The sequence below is a fragment of the Rhipicephalus microplus genome, chromosome 3, assembly GCF_043290135.1.
Source record: "Rhipicephalus microplus isolate Deutch F79 chromosome 3, USDA_Rmic, whole genome shotgun sequence".
NCBI classification, from domain to species: domain Eukaryota; kingdom Metazoa; phylum Arthropoda; class Arachnida; order Ixodida; family Ixodidae; genus Rhipicephalus; species Rhipicephalus microplus.
Genome location: NC_134702.1, coordinates 255,445,112 through 255,466,394, shown reverse-complemented (window position 1 = coordinate 255,466,394; position 21,283 = coordinate 255,445,112). Strand labels below are relative to the sequence as shown.

The 21,283-nt window shown below is 47.7% G+C and overlaps 1 long non-coding RNA gene across 1 annotated transcript; it reads right to left on the bottom strand.

Moving 5' to 3' along the window:
* Window positions 1-7,629: 7,629 nt before the first annotated feature.
* LOC142804219 (uncharacterized) lies at window positions 7,630-10,722 on the bottom strand. The gene is made up of 3 exons (XR_012894524.1): window positions 10,499-10,722; window positions 8,951-9,044; window positions 7,630-7,905 (listed from the first exon to the last, which is right to left on the bottom strand). It is a non-coding gene; the product is annotated as an uncharacterized LOC142804219 (long non-coding RNA).
* Between the last annotated feature and the right edge of the window lie 10,561 nt (window positions 10,723-21,283).

Sequence of the window (21,283 nt, the reverse complement as noted above, 5' to 3'; positions counted from 1 at the left end):
CTGACCCAGACATGCCTGAGGAGAAAAAAGTTCGTTTCCTCATGCGAGGGGTCAAACAGGAGCTCTTCGCGGGACTGATGAGAAAGCCACCGAAAACCGTCCAAGAATTTGTAGCCGAAGCGACCACTATCGAAAAGACCCTGGACATGCGCACCAGACAGTATAATCGTCGACTGACTGCAGACTGCGCTGCTGCTCAAGCTAGTAACTCCGGAGACCTGCGCGAAACGATCCGAGCGATCGTACGGGAAGAGCTGCGCAAGCTGTTGCCTTCGGCGCAGCCTCAAGTGGATTCAATCGCCGACATTGTGCGAGAAGAAGTTCGGCAATCGCTTCAAATTCCCCACGCACCGCTGCCCGAGCCGGAAGCTATGAGCAACGCCGCTGCACTGCGCCACAACGCTCCTCCCCGTCCACGCCAAAACACCGCCCCATCGCACTTCCGTCGACAGACGCCACCGCCGCCACCACCCCCACCGACGTCATACTGTTCGCCAGCGGCCCAGCGCAGTGCACCGAGGAAGACTGACGTCTGGCGCACCCCTGACCATCGCCCGCTCTGCTACCACTGCGGCGAGGCCGGACACACATACCGCCGTTGCCAGTACCGACAGATGGGACTGCGTGGCTTCACCGTCAATGCACCGCGTCCACAGCCAGGAGAACGACCACGTGACATCGCCGACTACCTGACAGGAACTCGGTGGACACCACGAAGCCCTTCGCGTTCGCCGTCGCCCAGCCGCCGCACGTCACCGCACCACCGGCAGTACTCTGGCCCAACGCGGGGCCGGTCTCCTAGCCCGTATCCGGGAAACTAAGGGCAGCAACCGGTGGAGGTGCGGTTGCTGTGCGACGAACTACCGAAGATCCTCCGACGACGACGACGCCGCGACGGAGCTTTCCGAACACAACGCCAACCAGGCAAAGCCCTGACGGCGAAAGCTCACTTACCGAAGGTGGCCTGATGACGCAACATGGAAGCAGCGGAACAAGCCGACGCAGCTGTGACCCGACGCCACGCCCTAACTGTAATGCGAGACGGCAAACTAGCGACCTCGACGTTCTTATCGACGGCCACAGTGTGACCGCTCTCGTCGATGCTGGAGCCGACTATTCTGTCATCAGTGGGTCGTTCGCCGCGAAGTTAAAGAAAGTTAGGACAGCTTGGAAAGGCCCTGAAATCCGCACAGCCGGAGGTCATCTCGTAACGCCTGCAGGAATCTGCACAGCGAGAGTCACCATTAACGGCCGTATTTATCCTACAGACTTCGTAGTCCTACAGCGTTGCTCGAGAGATGTCATCCTTGGCATGGACTTCTTATGCCTCCATGGTGCTGTCATCAACCTAAAAACAAAGTCGATAACGTTATCCACAGAAGAAGCACTACCGCCGCGCACGCTGTCAGGGCACCGTGCCTTGAATGTGCTGGAAGAACAAGTCACCATTCCGCCTCGCTCAAGCGTCATTATTTCAGTCGGCACTCCTAAATCACCTGACTTCGAAGGCGTCGTTGAAGGCAGTCAGCATCTGTTGGTCACCCGAAATATTTGCGTCGCAAAGGGAATTGCAGAGCTGCGGGGAGGAAAAGCAACGGTTACGCTCACGAATTTCAGAAATGAGTACAAACATGTGAAGAAAGGAACAACGGTCGCATACATCGAATAAATTATCGAAGCCACCAGTGCTTTCGCCCTCGCCGATTCTGCGGAACCTGCTCAGAGGAACCAAGCCCCTCCCATAGCTTTCGACGTCAATCCCAGACTTCCGAACGATAAGCAATAACAGCTCAAGGCCCTGCTCCTACAGTACGAAGATTGCTTGTCGTCGTCATCGAAAATTCGGCAGACCCCAATCACGAAACATCGCATCATAACCGAAGAAAATGCCAGACCACTCCGTCAGAGTCCGTACAGGGTTTCGACGCGAGAACGTGAGGCCATGAAAAGACAAGTTGATGAAATGCTGCGGGATGACATTATCCAGCCGTCCAAGAGTCCATGGGCATCCCCCGTGGTGTTAGTGAAGAAAAAGGATGGGACCCTACGTTTCTGCGTTGATTATCGCCGCCTGAACAAAATCACAAGAAAGGACGTGTATCCTCTCCCACGAATAGACGACGCACTTGATCGGCTCCATAACGCCAAGTACTTTTCGTCAATGGACCTCAAGACTGGCTATTGGCAAATCGAAGTCGACGAAAGAGACCGAGAGAAGACGGCGTTTATAACACCGGACGGCCTCTTCGAGTTAAAGGTGATGCCCTTCGTCCTTTGCTCAGCGCCTGAAACTTTTCAACGCGGTATGGATACAGTACTGGCAGGATTGAAGTGGCAGACTTGCATTGTGTACTTGGACGACATCGTCGTGTTTTCTTCGAGTTTCGACGAGCATCTTCGGCGCCTTGAAGCTGTACTTCAAGCCATCAAGACTTCCGGACTCACACTGAAGCCAGAAAAGTGCAGATTTGCATATGAGGAGCTCTTGTTTCTGGGGCACGTTATCAGCAAGTCTGGAGTTTGTCTCGATCCACGGAAAACAGCCGCCATCGCCGACTTCCCGCCGCCCACTGACAAGAAAGCCGTGCGCCGATTTCTGGGCCTGTGCGCCTATTATAGGCGGTTTGTGAAAAACTTCGCCCGCATCGCCGATCCTCTCACAAATCTTACCAAGGCTGACGTGGAGTTCAAGTGGGAAACGCCACAGGAACACGCTTTCCAGGAGCTTAAACATCGCCTCCAGACGCCTCCGTTACTTGCCCATTTCGACGAATTCGCCGAGACAGAAATACATACTGACGCAAGCATCGTAGGTCTTGGCGCCGTTCTTGTGCAGAGGGCTGACGGACTTGAAAGGGTTATTAGTTACGCCAGCCGATCGCTATCCAAAGCAGAAGCAAATTATTCCACAACAGAAAAGGAGTGCCTCGCCATCATCTGGGCCACGTCGAAATTTCGCCCCTACCTCTACGGCAGGCCCTTCAAAGTTGTGAGCGACCACCACGCTTTGTGTTGGCTAGCCACCTTGAAGGACCCTTCAGGTCGCCTCGCACGATGGAGCCTGAGACTTCAAGAATATGACATTACTGTCATTTACAAGTCCGGCAAAAAACACTCCGACGCCGACTGTCTCTCTCGTGCGCCTGTCGACCAAGCGCTACCCGACGACCCAGAGGACGACTACTTCTTGGGAACGATAACTACCGACGACTTCGCTGAACGACAGCGGGCCGACCCGGAACTTAAGGCCCTAATAGAATACCTCGAAGGCAGGACCGCCGAAGTCCCGAAGGTATTCAAGCGCGCACTTGCGTCGTTCTTTCTAGGAAACGGTCTTCTACAAAAGAAAAACTTTTCACCGCTTCAAGCCAAGTACCTCCTTGTGGTGCCTTCAGCTCTGCGACCAGAACTCCTGCAGGCCCTGCACGACGATCCAACGGCAGGGCACCTTGGTGTTTCTCGCACGCTCGCGAGGATACAAGAAAGGTACTACTGGCCACGTCTTACCACCGACGTCACTCGTTATGTGAAGACATGCCGGGACTGTCAGTGACGCAAGACACCGCCGACAAGGCCAGCTGGACTTCTGCAGCCAACTGATCCACCTTGCCGACCTTTCCAGCAGATTGGTATGGACCTACTGGGGCTGTTCCCGACGTCGGCTTTCGGAAACAGGTGGATCGTGGTAGCTACCGACTACCTCACCCGCTACGCCGAGACAAAAGCCCTGCCAAAAGGCAGTGCATCCAAGGTAGCTAAGTTCTTCGTCGAAAATATCGTCCTACGTCACGGCGCCCCGGAGGTCCTTATCATCGACAGAGGAACGGCATTCACTGCCGACTTAACTCAAGCGATCTTGGCATACAGCCAAACAAACCACCGCCGGACGACAGCGTACCACCCACAGACCAACGGCCTCACCGAGCGGCTTAACAAGACGATCGCCGACATGCTGTCAATGTACGTCGATGTCGAACACAAGACGTGGGATGCCATTCTTCCGTATGTGACCTTTGCATACAACATGGCGGTGCAGGAGACGACGCAGATATCTCCATACAAATTGGTCTACGGAAGGAGCCTGGCAACGACGCTCGATGCCATGTTACCCAACGTCACCGACGAAGAAAACCTCGATGTGAGCGAGTACCTTCAACACGCCGAAGAAGCCCGACAACTTGCGCGTCTCCGTATCAAGAATCAACAGACGACCGACAGCCACCGTTACAACCTTCGACGACGCTTCGTGGAATACCAGCCCGGTGAACGTGTTTGGGTGTGGACGCCGATACGCCGACGTGGACTAAGTGAAAAGCTTCTGCGATGGTACTTCGGACCGTACAGGGTGGTTCAACGTGTCGGCCCACTTGTTTACGAGGTTTTCCCCGACGGCATCACGAACTCTCAACGACGCCGATCGCGACCTGAAGTCGTCCATGTCGCGCGCCTCAAGCCGTTTCATGCGCGTTAACAAACTGAAACAGTGTTTTTTTGTATTATTGTTGTATCGTAATTTATTCATTGTACTTTCTTGCATTATTATTGTACATTCATCTTTAGTTAAAGCATCGGGACGATGCCTTTTTTCAGAGGGGGGCAATGCCACGTTCCATTTTCCAAGTTTTTGTTATCGTCCCAAAACACCACACGATTCTCAGCGCAAACCGCGCCTGCAGTTTTCGAGAAGGTTCCGGACTGTAGTAGATCATTTCGATAAGATCACGGCCACTGTGCGAACGGTACAGATTGTTCTGGAACCTACGCCACCGCCAGCGATAACGCTAGAACATTCGACGGCAAGAGTATAAATGCCGACGCGCTTCGCCGCTTGTCAGCTGTTGATCGAAGGCCGACGCTCCGTTCGCCGCTATCAGTCCGAGATTGCTATCTGTGCGAGACTGCTGCTGTAATTGGACTTTCCGTTTACAGGGCACAGGTTCGCCCAAATAAAGAGTCAAATACCAACACGAAGTCTCCTGTCTTCGGCCACGTCACGACCCCGTGACAATATTATATATTCTCTCAAACGAAACAAGGTATTTTTTTTTCTGATAGCATTATAAAAGCAGCATTGGCGCAGGATCACTGTTTAGAGTGACCTTGTATTTTTCTTGTATCTACGTACATTTATATTTATAAACACAACTTAGGTAGTCAATGCACCTTTATTTACGAAGGTTATTTTTGTTGTGTAACTTGTGTTGTCAATGCTTTCTTTTATTTCAGTGATTATTGGCAGTCCTGCTTCTTAGCTGTGAAACTGATGTTAAACGTCCAAATCGGTTTTGTGCTCTGGTTCTCGGCTCCGACAAATCGGCAAGCTGATAGAACAGGAAATAATAATATACAACATAGAAGTGGCAAACATATGGTGGCCGTGACAACGTCTCAACGCTTAATCTTGCTCCAGATGGTAATAGCTGGCTTTTTTCTGGGAGGCAGTATATATAAATTGAAAAAAAAATTGTATTAGAAGGTCAAGTTTTCAAACAAACATCAGTGATCCAGTATGTCCAATATTCTGTTTCTAGTGAAACATTTTCTAAAGAACGGCAATCAGAATAGCACAGCATGAAGAAGTCTACATTAGAAAAGTCATGAGAATGTTGCCTATAAAAGCCAAAGCAAGAAACCAATTCATTTGTTTAATGTTGACGCTCACCAAGCAGAAGCAGCAGCACATTTGCAGGATTTTAAATGAAAAATTGTTCTCAGCGACCCTGCAATGTTTCTTTGTAACCACATTAGATACAATATGATGGAGCTTTCTGGGCACGGCATATCCAGCACTGCTGAAATTTTCTAGAAACAAATAGCTGATCTGTAACAAAACAAGCAAAACATAAATTAGAGAGTTTATAAGTGTAACACATGTTTAAAAGCTTTGAAAAAGTCTGTACTATATGCGGTGATTGTGGTACCAAGGTAATCTTGCTATAACAAAACAGCATCAGTTCATCAAAATACACATTGCACATTCTACGCTGTGCTTGTAGGGCTAGAGAAGATATGCATTCGTTGCAGAAAATTGTGATTAAAATTCACAAAACCCTGTCAGTATTTAGGCCCGATTCATTTTTTGTGAACAGCATTTTTTGCACAAATTTTATAAAATTCCGGTTGGACAACTGGAATAATCGTGTTTTCTTGTAATTTATAAACAGTCTGACGAGTGGCACTCACTCCATGCAAGAAAATAGAACAATATACGTTACTAATAATCCATTTAGCTGATAATAGATCATTTACGACAGATGACATAAAATGAAAATTCTGAAGAAATGCATTATATTTAGAATAGCATGGCTCGCGAACATCTGGAATGACAACTTTCTCAACATCGATATATGAAATTCTGAAGTCGCTGAAGGTACAATTACATCATAACATTTTTTTTCATAAGAGGAATTCCACAAAATAGACCCATCAATACCGCGGAGCTCTGTTGCAGAGATGCGGGTGTAGTTATTGTAGATGTAGCGAACTGCCTTCCATTGCATCCGTTGTCAAGTCTTTTTAAGTCAGTTTATATAAAGAGGTCCGAAATAATTGCAGCATAATCAAGTATTAGAATATATAACTGTTTTGTATGCTGTGGTGTCTCGTAATGGCGAGCAAGTCCCGCGCTCTTGCAGTGAAAGGACAGAGTAGACACGGTCGGAACAAACCAAACGATGCACACATTTATTTAGCTAATTTAGAACGACCATACCATCTGCCGAAATATCACAACATACGTCATGATCGACACCCTAGGACATCCTTACCATACACCCCAAAACATGACTAGCACAATAACACACCCAACCCAAGGTGGCGTCGCCAACGCTTGACTTACCACGAGGGCCCCCGACGCGCAACCCACGGTGCCACGCACCGGGGACCCACGCTACAGACAACTGTTCGCGGCAACCGCCACGCGCAGAAGAGACCAGCTTATTTCTCGCTCCCCGCTATCAAAGGCTTGTCGCCGCCGGCGCTATACCATGATGATTAAAGTGGTGATCACTGCTCTAGGGTGCCTCGATGCCCGCGCGCTCCGCTGAGGGTGAGGACAGCCGCGTCGTCTGCTACGACGGCCGCCATTACGGCTCCTGCCGTAGTGGGGCAGCATGCGAAGCGCATTACCGCTTGCGGTGCTCGCGTATGGTAGGAAAGAAGTACTCGTTGGCGAGCTTTTTTTTTTGGTGCAACTTGGACACCTCTTAGTGCTGTTGTTGCCTAATTGTTAAATGGAACAACGCACGTCATACAAACTGGTGGCCTGTGCTTGTACAATGCGCCAGGGGCTGACATAGACTGTATGAAATGAGCCACGAACTCCCACACCAGAAAGATTCGCGTTAAACCGTTGTCGTCGTTAAGACGGAGGGGCGCATGAACTTTTATTACTACGCTTGCTGAAAGGAATGCAATATTTGGGTCTTTGTGAATCAGCCGAATAGCAAAGGCAGGAATCGCTGTACTTTATATACTTGCGTGTGTGTGTATATATAACACACACACGCACACACATTATCTGACATTCGGTACCACCTTTCCCTGCCTCACCATTTCATGCACTGTGCAGGCAGCATACCCGAGAGTAACATGCTTTACCAGTGTACCTTTATGAAACGACACCCACGATTTCAGTGAACAGGCCATTTATTTGTGCGCCTTAATGCTGCGTTGTCCCACTAGTGAAAATCAAAGTCAGATACAAGACAAACCAAATGCAGTACGAAATGAAATGTTTAAAAATAAAAAATGTAGATTCAGGAACGGCGTGGTTTTGTGGGGTCTCTAGGGTAGTTTTAACTGCAGCTGGATATTGACGCAGACCAGGAGGAGATTTGTTGGTCTCGTTGCTGGAGGGTGCAGGCACAGTTCTTTCTTTTGGTGGCTTTCGTTCCTTAGGCAGTGCTGCAAGCAGAAATGTATGTATTCATGAACATATTCAAGCAATGCCAGTTCATGTCTAGCTTGTTAATTTTACAAATGTAACACATGCAGCAGATACCGGCTTAGTTATTGACGTGAGGAAGACACTTGTCCTTCCCCCGCCCTTTCCACAAGGGATAGGGGAAGGTCTTAAAATACCATAATTAAATTGTGCTCAAAATTTCTCCCCACAATAAATGGCTCTAATTCAAATTGGAGCTTCATATGCCAGAGCTACACGTGTGCGCCGTTGTGGAGGGCTCAACTGACATTCGCTCCCTATGCAGTTTATTGATTATTTGATTGTAGGGCTTAACACGCAATACTTTTTTGCAGACTAGTTGGTTCATACTTGAAAAATTGAATTGCTGCACAAACTTGAAGAAAAAAAAAACAAGAGAGACAAGAAAGAGTGCAGTTTTTTTTTTTCAAGCTTAACACGCCAACGCAACACAGGTAATGAGGCGCACTGTAGTGGGGGCTCGTGCATCGTGGATCTCGTATACATAATGGTTTCCGTTTTCCCCCTTTGTAAATAACATAGCCACTGCACCTGACATCCTAGCAGTACACGACCGTGTGCTAAGTAGCGGAAAACTGTTGTGCAGTGGGTCATGCCTGTAAACACTGAAATCCAGACGTATATACAGTCATGACCAAAAAATGCAAACAAGAAATATAAACCACAACACTCAAGTATCGCAATTTTTTTTTACATGCAAGTCAAAGTGATGCAACGTAATCACAAAAACAAAGTTGGGAAATGTAGCTTTCCAAACGCACTAATAGCGTGCCATTATTTGACCGTCTAATATTAGCAGTATTTTTCGATTTTGCGTGGTCTGGTTCACATTTTTGTGTTCGCATTTTCTAGCTTTGTCCGTGACTGCATTTCCAGAATTTATGCACTAATGTGGACGCAGCATATGAGGACCTATTTGGTGTTAGCTTCGTAGAAACCCCAGGTACATAGAGTACTTGCAACTGGTGCTGCTTTATGTAATGCAAGAAAAAAGTTCAATCTTACGTTTGAATGTGAACAAAGTTGGGACGGCATTTGGTTTCAACTTCTTCCAGCCATCCGCACGATGTTGCTCATAGTTGTTCTCTTCAAAGTGAGCCTGCAAATAAAACCAGAATTAAAAATTAACACACTGGCAGAAGAAAAACGAATGTCTGTCACTGTCAATAAACAAGATTTCATGTATGCATTCAGTATGATTCGCAGCAGGAACTAGCAGCAACTTTGAAGCACAAAAAGAAGGAAACTAATTGAGCTCACGCGCGCTTTCACGTAAGCCACTTCAGTGAGCGCGATCATAGACCCAGCCTGCTGTTATAATAACCCTTTCAATTTTCGCACTGAAGATCTGTAAGGATTCCTGAATTCATGTGAATAAAATATTAGTCTATTGTGCCGACAAAGGACCAGGTCTGATTTTATAGCGAGCGTTACAGATTTCGTTCTATCGAAAGCTTTGTACCCAAGCCTCCAAGTTCCCAATGCAATCGAATTTATTTGTCAGGTAAAAATGACAACACTCCGTAACAGCGCTTGTTTTGTTCGTCACTGAAGTGTTCCTGATTCCCAAGTATACATACGACGATACACACAAGACGGGCAGAAGTCCGGCCTCGTAATATTACGAGTTTTTTCGCAGGAACTGCATGTTTATGTTCAAACGGCTTGATTTCACAAGAGGCGTTCAAATTTCGACCGATCAGTGCCAACGCGTGCACGAATAAACATGGGCAGGCCTCGTAAGCGTTGTGAAATCTCCCTACCACGCACCCGAGCCTATGTTAATTCCCTGCGAGGCCATATGCGCGCATTTCACGTCCAATTTCCTCTTATGTGAATTACGTGAACTCTACGTGCCGTACTCTTGAAGTTCGGCAGCAGTCAGGCGCCATCAGATTTCCGTACTCGCTCGCCGGCACGCGGCCTGAACTCACTCCCCGTTTTCTGCCCTTGCATATAATTTTCTCCCTCCTCCACTTTCTAAATTCTCATCTGTTTAACTACACCTCCTGCGTCCCCATCTCTTGCCTACTTTTCGTTCAGCTCAACTCCGCCAGCACCCGGTCGACGCGTACGCTGTCGGGGCGAGTTGGCGAGCGAGTACGGCAATTTCACGAAGTCTGTCTTCGGGCTGCGAGGCGGACGGTCACGACAGCGGCAGCCGGTCTCGCGAGCAAAATAGCTGCGAAGCGCAGTGCACGAAATTAACAGCCTCGGGTAAGGGGTGGGAAGGATTTCACAACGCTGCTGCCAAGGCAACACTTTCCCGTGCAAGGGCACTGAAACTAGTCGCAATTCCTATGAATGTAGTAGCACACTCGAGGCCCTTGAACCAGCATGAAATGTTATCGACACGGGGGCTTCTGAAGCCCCCGTACTTGACGCATTTTCTTAAAGCGTGATCTTTTAACACGAGCACGCCGCACAGTACCCTGCACGACGTTTGGCTGTCCTGCGTTTACATTGCGCACCTAAATAAAAAACAACGGCGCCCTAAATAATGCTGACCAGTCAGAATACGACGCACTAAAAAAAAAAAAAATGTTGACTTACGCTGCATACGTGCGACGTATCAGTCGGTTGCCACTTGTCTCGTTTGATTTTAACGGTCCAAAGAAGCCTTCTTTTTGGGTCTCTTGGAAACCGGTACAACTTCCATCCGTTTCTCGAGTGATTCGAGCACTGCGGCACGCAGCAGCCGGGCATGGTGATGAGGAGATGGGTGCATAAAACTGTAAGGGAATGAACACTGCCCAACAACACCTCACACGCCAAGCACGAACTACCGGCTGGAGGCGCCAAAATGGCGGTCACGCTGGCGCCGAAGCCGAGGCGGCGGCATCTGCCCTTGCAAAAGCTGACACCACTCTAAGCGGGGGCGCGCGCATCGAGGCACTCTACACTGCTCGCGTACACAACGCCACCTAACGCCCAACAGCCGCGACTCCCGAAATACCGTACGGCTTTTGGGCGAGACACGTGCGCCACGCAACGCAAACAGCTTTACAGGGGGTGTCAGCACCCCCACAATGCTAACAAGCGAATGGAACGTGACAGTTTTAGTGCGGTCTTGAGTAAAACAATTTACGGTAGGCATTAGCGTTTACTAATGTGTCGATTTGATTTTATGTTAGTTATGTACAGGCCAAGGTGCCTATGATCTGTTACCTAAAAAAAAGTAACGTTAGCCGCGTACTTCAAACATAGCTTGTATCTTAGTAATGCGCATAGAAACAGTTTTCTCTAAATTAACCGACATTTGCGAATCTTTACCCAAGGTAACAAACTTTTAAAATGCATTATTTAGTAACGTTTGATTGGAACGACCAATAATGTCAGAGTATAGGGGACAGTCATCGGCGTATACTTTACTCTGTGCAGGTGGGCCACTTGCCATATCAGTTATATAGAGCAAAAAGAAAAGAGTGCCTAGAACTTAACATTGGGAAACACCAGAGTCATCGGAAAAATTATCAGAGTCGTAGTTTTTAAAGGTTGGACTGGATTCCTGGATTTCCCACTACCTTAGTTGGCGTAGTCAATTCGTTAAGGAGCTGCGGAGAATTAGGAATTATGTTTAATTTACGCAGCAGTTTTTGATGAGACACTTTGTCGAAAGCTTTCGAAAAATTCCATGAATATGGCGCCTGTTTTCGTTGTTTGTATTGTTTGCGATGTTGTGTACTATTTGTACCAATTGGGTTACTGCCGAAGAGCCTTTGCTGAGTCCGTGATGATGGATTGTTCGAAATTTATGTTTCTCGAGGAATTCCAAAATATGTTTGCAAATGATGTGTTCCAACATTTCACAAGCACTTGAAGGGAATGAAATAGGACGGCAATTTTTGATGTTCTGCTTATTTCCGGTTTTGTAGAGTGGCTTGATTCTGGCGATCTTCCAGTCGTTGGGCACCTGGCCAAAATCTAAGGATTTCACAAACAAGACCTTTAAGTACTTTGATACGCATTCTGCATAGCGTTTAAGATAAGAATGTGGAATGTCATCTGGGCCAGAAGATTTTCTTATATCTAGGTTGAGTAACATATTGAAAATAGCCAGTTCAGTGATCTCAATATCCGGTATAGAAGGCCGGACGACGTCGTAAAATGGTAAAATGTCAGTATCATTAATAAAGACAGATTTGAAATTCACAATAAATAAGTTGAATTTGAAACATGTAGTATTAAAAGCCACGACTGTGGATTCTAATTGATACCATGACTTCAGTACTTTCAAGCATTCTAGTGTTCTCGTGTTCTATACGCTTCTTTTGTATGTATATATAATATGTGCAGTGTATTGTAAGTGCTGTCCACTAGGGCATCATTTCTTTTTACAAATGAATGCTTTAAGGCACGCCAACAGACATCTTCTATTTAGAGTGTTAGCTGATCAACAGCAGGCGAGCAAGGGAAACTTAATCCTCTAAAATTTACGTCCGTGAAAACTTTTGCAAGAATGTTTACTTGCTGAAATGCTTGACTCAGGCTAAAGATATCATTATTCACGAACTGTTACTCATGTAAGGAGGTCTATTGGGCGAGCCTAACGGACAGGTGAAAAACTGGAGATAGCCACAGGAAGATGAAGATGGTGGTGCTCGAGCGCCGATCTGGTGGTGCCTTTCCCTGTGATGATGCTTGTTGTAGCATTGCCATGACGTGCGCATATCAGCGCCGGACCAGCGAAATGCCAACGTAGTCAGCAGAATAGAAATACCTTTATTGAGAAGTGTAAAACGTATTTAGAGGCAGTTTAGTGGTAGGCAGATAATGATAAGCACGTGGTAGTAGCAATAATCTGATGTGGTGCAGGCGGTCAGCTGAAGCGTCAATGTGTGCGCGCGCACCCACACAGCAACTTGTGAAGACACAGCAGTTGTTCCCTGATGTTGTCAGCAATCCTTTATTATAATTGCACCCGTCAAGAGAGATGAAGCCATCCTGGCGATCTAACAGGTACGAGTGCGTCGAAGTACGGCTTCAAGTGGTCACGCAAACAACATCGTGTCCACGCCGACGATGGTAACCGAGTGGCGTAAGCGGTTCGATGGCATGATTCACGGGCGATTTCCGCTCTACCAGGTAGTATGGACCATGGTAATGCGAAAGTAGCTTGGTAGACAAACCAGGCGCACATGGTGGTACATACAGCCATACAAGAGTTCCAGGGGCTGACTTCGCGGCAGGAGGGGGGTCGTCATCGCGGGCCTCTTTCTGGCGTTCCTGGTCGGCCGTAGTAAACTGCTTGGCAAGTTGGCGACATTCTTCAGCGTGACGGGCGGCTTCTGACAAGCTCGTGCACTCAGATGCATCTGCACTCTTAAAAAAAATGGAGTGACGTACTCTCCATTTAGGGAGGAACGGCGATGTCCCCAATGTTCGTCTTCAAATAGGGAAACGTTGCTCTCTCATCCACGGAGAAACACGTTCCTCCTTATTAAAATCAACATGGCTGCCCCCCGGCGAAGCGAGTAGGCTTAGCAAATGCAACGATTCTCGACTGGTAAGGAGTACACGGCACTGAAAGTTACAAAAAACGGTCCTGCTGAGCTTGATATTGAACGAAATTATTATAAAAACAAGCAGACTAACCTGTGGCGGTGAACACATCGCGAAAGAGAACGATGGAGCAAGTACGTTTCGTTCGGTCAGCGAAGCCACGTTCACTCCGAAAGACACGGTTTCTGCAGAGCCCTCACCTGAAGAGTGCATGCTAGGCTTGCTGTATTTATTTCTCGCAGATTCGCATAGTGTAGCGACGTTATCCATGCGCTTACGGGTCCGCAGGTCACGAGATGTGCCTCCAAACCGTACACTCGATCGCAGCGAAACCATTCCGAATCCGTAGTGCAGCTTCGATAGATAGATGTTCAACGATATATAAATGGCTGGAGGTGTGAGAGCGTCAAAGCAATGAAGTAGGTGGTAGGTGGCGCCATCTGGAGGGATTGATCAAAGTTAAAATAAAAAGTTGACTGCCGCGACGTTTGTTGTTATTACCCACTATCACGGCCCCCTTGCGCATATTTTACGCATCAACCCATTTAAGACCACTTACGGACACCGAAAGTCTATTATGTGCTGATGCAATCTATATAGCTACACATGCACACATGGTCACATAGTACACAAATAGTACGCAACAAGTACACTATAGCGTATACGCTAACAAGTACGCAACAAGAGCACAATCAACCATTCAAAACCAACGGCTCACACCTCGACGTGTTTACTTTTTTGTCCCTTTATTTCCGGTAAACTTCACATGCGGGTTGCTACGCTTAATATATTACAATTCACATCGAGCAATACAAAAAACTGGAAAATAACTAAGCCCGTCAAGCATTACTATAACACATCACGTTCTAGAATTCCTTCATGGTCAGTAGGGCTTCTACCCTTTCTACCCATAAAGGTACACATTCATCTGTTCTTACTACCTCGAGTAATCTTGAGATGCTTTCTTTAAAATACTTTCTTGCTGGTCTTCTGTCTGGGTCACAATGAAATCCAGCCATTCTAGAGCGCCATATACTGTGCAAGGCAGTCATCATAATAAAATCGAAAGGTAATCCATCATCATTCTCTATATCCAAATACCTGATCCCATGAGGATCTAACGGGAACTCTTTTTTGATTGTCCTTTGTAATACGTCCCAAAAATAAACTCCTTCCCAACAGTGCAGAAAAACATGGTCAATAGTTTCCGGTTTCTTACAGATCAGACAGTGAGATCCTCAAGGCATATAAAACCCACGCTCCTCTAGGAAGGTTCTTACAGGAAGTGTTCCAGTGTGTAATTTGAAAAAGAACGTTTTCGCACTTGGAGCTGCTGGCATTTTTTTAACTCGTTTAAGTACATTCTGGCTCTTGCGTGCTGTATATAGCGCTCTGTACAATGGGATGGGGAGCATCGTGTCACATAAATCTTTGTAGAGTTTTTTCTTTCCAACAGACCACAGGTAGTCAGTTGAAAAACGAACACACAAAAACCGCACGCTGGCCACAACTTCCTTCATGTATCCTTGCACAGCCCCTGTGGTAACATGAGTGCTCACAACAAACTCGGGCAACAGTCTACTTAGTCTTGTTTGACACACTGTTAGTAGGAAAGGATCTCTTGTCTCGCGAAAAAAGAAGAACCTATTTACTAACTGCTTGATGAACAGATGACCTAGCCCAAGGCCTCCACACTTCACCCGTCTAAACAAATTCGTGCGACTGCACCTTTCCCAGTAAGAACCCCACACAAATACTGCAAACACCCGATGTAATTTTTGCACATTGACCCGGGAACAGTACAGCACTTGCATCACATACCACAGCTTAGACACAAAAAACCAGTTGCATGCAGTAGCCCTAGCAAATATGGACAGATAGGTTGCATTCCACCTATTCGCTTTCTCTTTAATTTCTTTCGTTTGCTGTGTCCAATATTCATCAGTACTTTTGTATGACTCAAGCGGTACTCCGAGATATTTAACTGGCGTTCTTGTCCATTTAATTGCTGCAAAAAATTCTGGTCTTGAAGGCCAATATCCATGCCAGAAGCCGAGGCATTTACCCCAGTTTATGTGGCTTCCTGTAACTTCGGCGAAAGATTTAGAAACTCTGATTGATTCTTCAATACCTACATAGGAAGTGCTACAAATAGCAACATCATCAGCGTATGCGAGTAGCTTGACCTCTGAAGATTGTACTCTAAACCCATTAATGATGTCATTCTGCAATATCGACCTACATAAAGTTTCAATATAGATGCAAAACAAAAGTGGACTAACAGGGCAACCTTGACGCACTGAGCGCTCAATTCTAATGGGGGGGCCCAATGTCTTGTTAATAATTAGTCTCGTACTACCATTCCGGTATGCCATGGCTACTCCGTCAATAATTATCTTACCAACATTAATGTGCTCCAATACTTCAAACAAAAGAGCGTGGGCAACGCAATCAAACGCTTTCTCCAGATCCAGCTGAAGTATGGCCACACGAGCTTGACTGGTGTCAACACATTCGAGCACGGATCGCATTTTATGAACATTTGTAGCTATTGACCGCCCTTTGATTCCACACGTTTGGTGTGGACCAACGATATCTTTTATAACTGACTGAAGTCTAGCTGCCAAAATTTTCATTAATATTTTGTAGTCTACATTTGTCAGTGCGATTGGCCTGTACGCTGTGACGTGCCTGAGCTTTTCAACCTCGTCTGTTTTCGGAATCAGAACGGTACGCGATTCACCAAAGGATGGTGGTAATTTCTTTTCGTGATATGCCTCATTAAATACGCCCGCAAGTATTGAAGACAATTCACTTTTAAAACGTTTGTACCACTTGGCACAAAGACCATCTGGTCCTGGAGATTTCCCGGGATTTAACTTATCAATCGCCCGTTCAACTTCAGATGCAGATATAGATAATTCCAAAGCGTTTTTCACTTCCTCATTCACTTGCGGCATGCGTCCTAAATATTCCTCTTTAAATCTTTCTAGGTTTACCTGTCTACACGCAAAAAGGTTTTCAAAATGACTTGAAAATACGGATAAAATGCTGTCCGTATCGGTTACTTCGTGACCGTCCTTCTCTATTTTTTCGATATGATTCCGTCGAGCGTTCGTTTTCTCCACGCCTAACGCTCTTTTGGTCGGCGTCTCTCCAGCCGCTAATGCCTCAGCCCTAGCACGGACGAGAGCACCGCGGTAGCGTTCCTCGTCAAACAGAGCAAGTTTCTGCTTAATATTGCGTATGTCAATTTTATACTCTCCCGGTTGTTTGCACTCCAAGTCTATTAGTCTTTCCAAAGCCTTTCGGAGTTCTTTTTCTTTCTTTTTCCTTTCGTAACTCAATGCGCAAGAACGATCAATAGCTTTTATTTTTATTCGCTGCTTGAACTCTTCCCATTGTTCTGCAAGTTTAACTTCATCATCCATTTTTATTTCATTGATACAGTTCATTACGTGATCTAAGAAATACTCGTCAGTGATCAAAGTGGAATTCATCTTCCACAGCTCCCATGAGAAAGTTCCACCTTTTGTTTTCTCTCCCATATCACATTTAACTAAACAATGATCACTGAAGTGTATTGGGTAGACAGCATATGTCTTACAGTGGGCTATTAATTCAAGCGACACGTAAATGCGATCAAGACGCGCATGGCTATTCCCCTGAAAATGTGTGAAACGCACGTCCCGCGTTCCCTCCATACAGCTGCCCACGTCTTCTAACTCGAATTCAGTAACTACGTCCGCTAGTGTCCTACTACTTTTATCATAAATGGCGCGTCCGTTTGCTCGATCTCGCCCATTGAGGACGCAGTTAAAATCACCCAGTAATACATATTTCCTTTCCAAAGTGAAGTGCTGCTTTAGGCTTGAAAAAAACATTGCTCGCTCCTCGCAAATGGTTGGTGCATAAATACACACTACACGCCACTGACATTCATTGAATACTAAATCACAGGAAACCAATCTACCAGACGGGCAAGAAAAGGTACCTTGCACTACCAGACCCGGTACCTTCTTAATGAACAAAACACAGCCTGCAGAAGTGCCTATTGCTTGAGTTACAATTGCGTGGTAACGCGCCGTAAACCTCAGCACCATGCCCCGGGTCTCCTCCTCACCGTCTACTTTTGTTTCTTGTACAGCTAGTACATCCAGATCATGATCCACAAGTAGCCTGTAGACTTGGCTCTGTTTCCGCTTGGCGGCGAGACCTCAAACATTTAAAGTTGCCACTCTAAGTTTCGGTGCAACAGCCATGTCTACACAGTGAAGAAGTTGGCCCGGGGCATGGTGCTTACCTTCGGCGTCTAGCCTAGAGCTAGACATCTTCGGAGCCTCCAGGTGGACCCGTGCCACTGGAGGACAAAGGTGGCCAGTGATTGTCCGATATCAGGTTGGGACGCAGCCTTGTGCTGCTGCGTCTGAACGAAGTCGCCTTCGCAGGTGGCCCCTCTTCTTGCTTTTCGCTGGACGCCTCACGCCGTCCTGCAGACTGCTCGCGGGGTCTTTTGCTTGGCGCCCCACCACTGATACTCTCGCACGACACTGGAAGTTCGGTTAATTCCACCGGCTCAGGCTCCTTCGATGAGGTGCTTGTGAAGCCTTCTTCGGTTTGGCCGGCTGGCTCTTGAGTAACCACCTCCCCAGATGCTACGTCTGCTTTGGCTGTTGGTTCATCACCACCAGTCGGTGTAACTGTACCTGTTGAAGGTTCAGGGTTCACCGCGTCGCCTGCGCCTTTCGCCGCGTCTTCAGCCTCGGTCACGTCCATCACCAACTCTGCTGTGTCGTCACCTTCGGCTGGTCCGATAGCCGATGCGTACGTGCGCATGCACGCATCTTCGCTGTGGCCGAACCGCCGACAACGCGAGCATCGGGGTACCTTACACTCTCTTCTAACATGGCCGTTACCTTGGCAGCGCAGACGCTGCATTGGCCGACCAGGTGCAACCACAAGAGCCAGTTCACCAGCCACCCTGATTTGATGGGGGAGATCTTCAACCTTCACGCCACTCTTGAGCTTAAGAAGCACAGTCCGTGTGGTTGAACCCTTGTCGCTGACACCTTGATCACGCCAATGCTCCCTTGTGACTTGTACGACCTTCCCATAAGCCGCCAACGCCGTTCGCACGTCTTCATCGTTGACGCCGTACAGCAGCCAATGAAGACGCAGCCGCACCTGCTGATCCTGGGGGTCTACGATGATGCAGCGTCGGCCCTTGACTTTCAACTCCTTCACATCCAGCAAGCGTTTCGTAGCGTCCGCGTTGTTCATGGTGACTGCCCAGACATGATTTATCTGGTAGGCCCCCAGTGCCAACACCTCCGGCAGCAGTCCTGTAGGTCTGAGCGCGTCTCGGAAATCTTCGACTCGATACGGTCTGCCGCGCACATCACCACAAAAAGTTTCTGATGGTTGTAATCTAGTCTGGCGAATAAACGCTCGGTGAAACTTCGCAGCCTGTTTCCCTTTGTGCTTTCACCTGCCGGGGTAGCATAGCCTTATTGGGTGTCGTGTGACTATGCTGATGGACGCAGGTATGACTTCCGGCCACGGCGGCCGTATTCGAATGGGGGTAAACTGCAAAGAACATCCATATGGTTGTAGTGGCACGTATAACTCTATCAATTGTATATGATCGTACTTTCACGCATGGACTGTAGGTTTCAGGTTTCCTACACTATTGAAAAAATAAGTGTGATGCTTTTTTACGCGCCTCGTTGAATTCATGAGTGCTGTTGGTGCTGTGCGAAACTAAAAATGCGTGGGCTTACCAAGTATGTCGACACCGAAAAAAATTATTATTTTTTTTACACTCTAAGGTAATCTATCTAAAGCAAGACTGCTTGGGAAGCAAAGCTCCTTGTATTCGTGACAAATTGGTAGTATGAAACAACACGAGACACACATGGAAGTGTGCGGAGCATCGTGCGAGTGCCTGACGATAAAAAAAAGAGAGGCTTTTACTCTATACTAATAAAACAAAAGAAAAACGTCATTCCTGCATTGCTTACAACAATCTTAGGTTAAAGCAATCGCTCGTGACTGGCCGCGGGCGGCTATAGGCTTGGCGTGCGCATGCGCGCGAGCAAGACCCCCGTGATTGAGGAGTAACTTGGAACGCTCAAGGAGGAACGTTGCTCCTTTGGTCCTTGCCGCGAGAGGGCGCGACAGGTAAAGCGCCCGAAAGGGAGGAAGTCGCTGCGCCGAAGGAGGAACGGAGCCCGTTTCTCCATTCTCGCTCCCTTTTTTTTTAGAGTGTGGTGCGTATGGTAGCAAAGTGTCGATTGTGTGTGATAGTTGACGTCCGTATATGAAAAAGAATGGGGAAAAGCCGGTGGTGACTTCGGTAGCGGTATTATAAGCGTAAGTCACAAACGGAAGTACCAGGTCCCAGTTCGTTTGTCAGATTCAACATGCATCGCGAGCATGTCACCCTGCAGGGTCCGATTAAACCACTCAGTCAATCCATTCGTCTGTGGGTGGTAAGCAGCACTCATCCGGTGTACAATACGGCACTGGTGGAGAAGTGCTTGAATTACGTTAGATAGAAATACACGGCCTCGGTCACTGATGACGACGAGGGCCATGACGTAGCACAAAACGATTGAGGATGAAAGCTGCAACGTCCTGAGTGGTCGCCGTAAGAAAAGCAGCGGTTTTGGCGTACCGTGTCAGGTGATTCACCGCAACGTTAGCCCGCCGGTTACCTGCCACATCAATTGCAGTGGTCCATAGAGGTCAATTTCGACGCAATCGAATGGGCGGTCAACGCACGCAAGCGGCTGTAGTAGGGCTGCTCCTGGATGCAGTGGCAGTTTCCGTCGCTGACACACATGCCAGCCGCGAATAAACTGCCGAACAAAGGTGAACATCCCAGGCCAGTAGTATTGCTTTCGTAAACGTTCGTAGGTCTTGAAGACGCCGAAGTGAGCGCATTGTGTGTCAGAGGGAAATGATGCACAGATTGTAGAGCGCAGCTTTCGGGGAATAATGAGCAGCCCCTTCCTGCCGTCTGGGGAGTAATTTCGCCGGTACAAGAGTGAATGGTGAAGTGCGAAGCCTGGCTAGGGTGGCTAGAATGGGGAGGGGTGATGACCGTGGCGGCGCTCTCACTGCCTAGCGAAGCCCCACTGCGCGTTCTCGCCGCTGGGGGAAAGTTTGGTGCGTCAGTCAGGGGCGCCGTTCTGTGCTGTGAGCATACGTTTCTCTCGTGTCTCGTACGGAGCAGTGCATGTTAGCGGTCGCTTTCAAGGAAGTGCGGCCTGTTTTCTTATCGTTTCCCGATAAGAAAACAGGCCACTAACACCATCTTCTTCTTTGAAGAAGATGGTGTTAGTGGACGTCGTCTATTTTTGAACCACTCTGAAGAATGCTGTATATGGGGGAAGAAAAAAAAACGCAGAGGTGGTGTTTTTGTGCCAGGTTGTAATGGCGGCTACAAGTCCTGCGTAAAACAGTTGAGTGAAGCTTGTGCCAGTTTTTTTTATATATACAAGGCATGAAGACAGCCATCGCGGCAGTGTTTTGGTAGACAATGCTATCGATACACGCCGTGTGTATCGATGGTAAACAACACCACGATACACACCCGGAACTCTTCCTACACTTGAATTTTTGTTACGACGGTAGCCGCTGCGCTGTAGTGTCGCGGCTGCACCCGCACTTGCTGAACCCGTGCTGCACGCCCACAGCGTGGCTGGCACCGCTGTGACACTTTTCAGAACTAGTGCAGGCAGTGCAAGCCAAATCGAAGTGACGTATACTCTCCCTGTTTCGCGCACCTGCCCGCAAGGATGATTAAGAAAAGTGGGCACGTGTCATACCAAG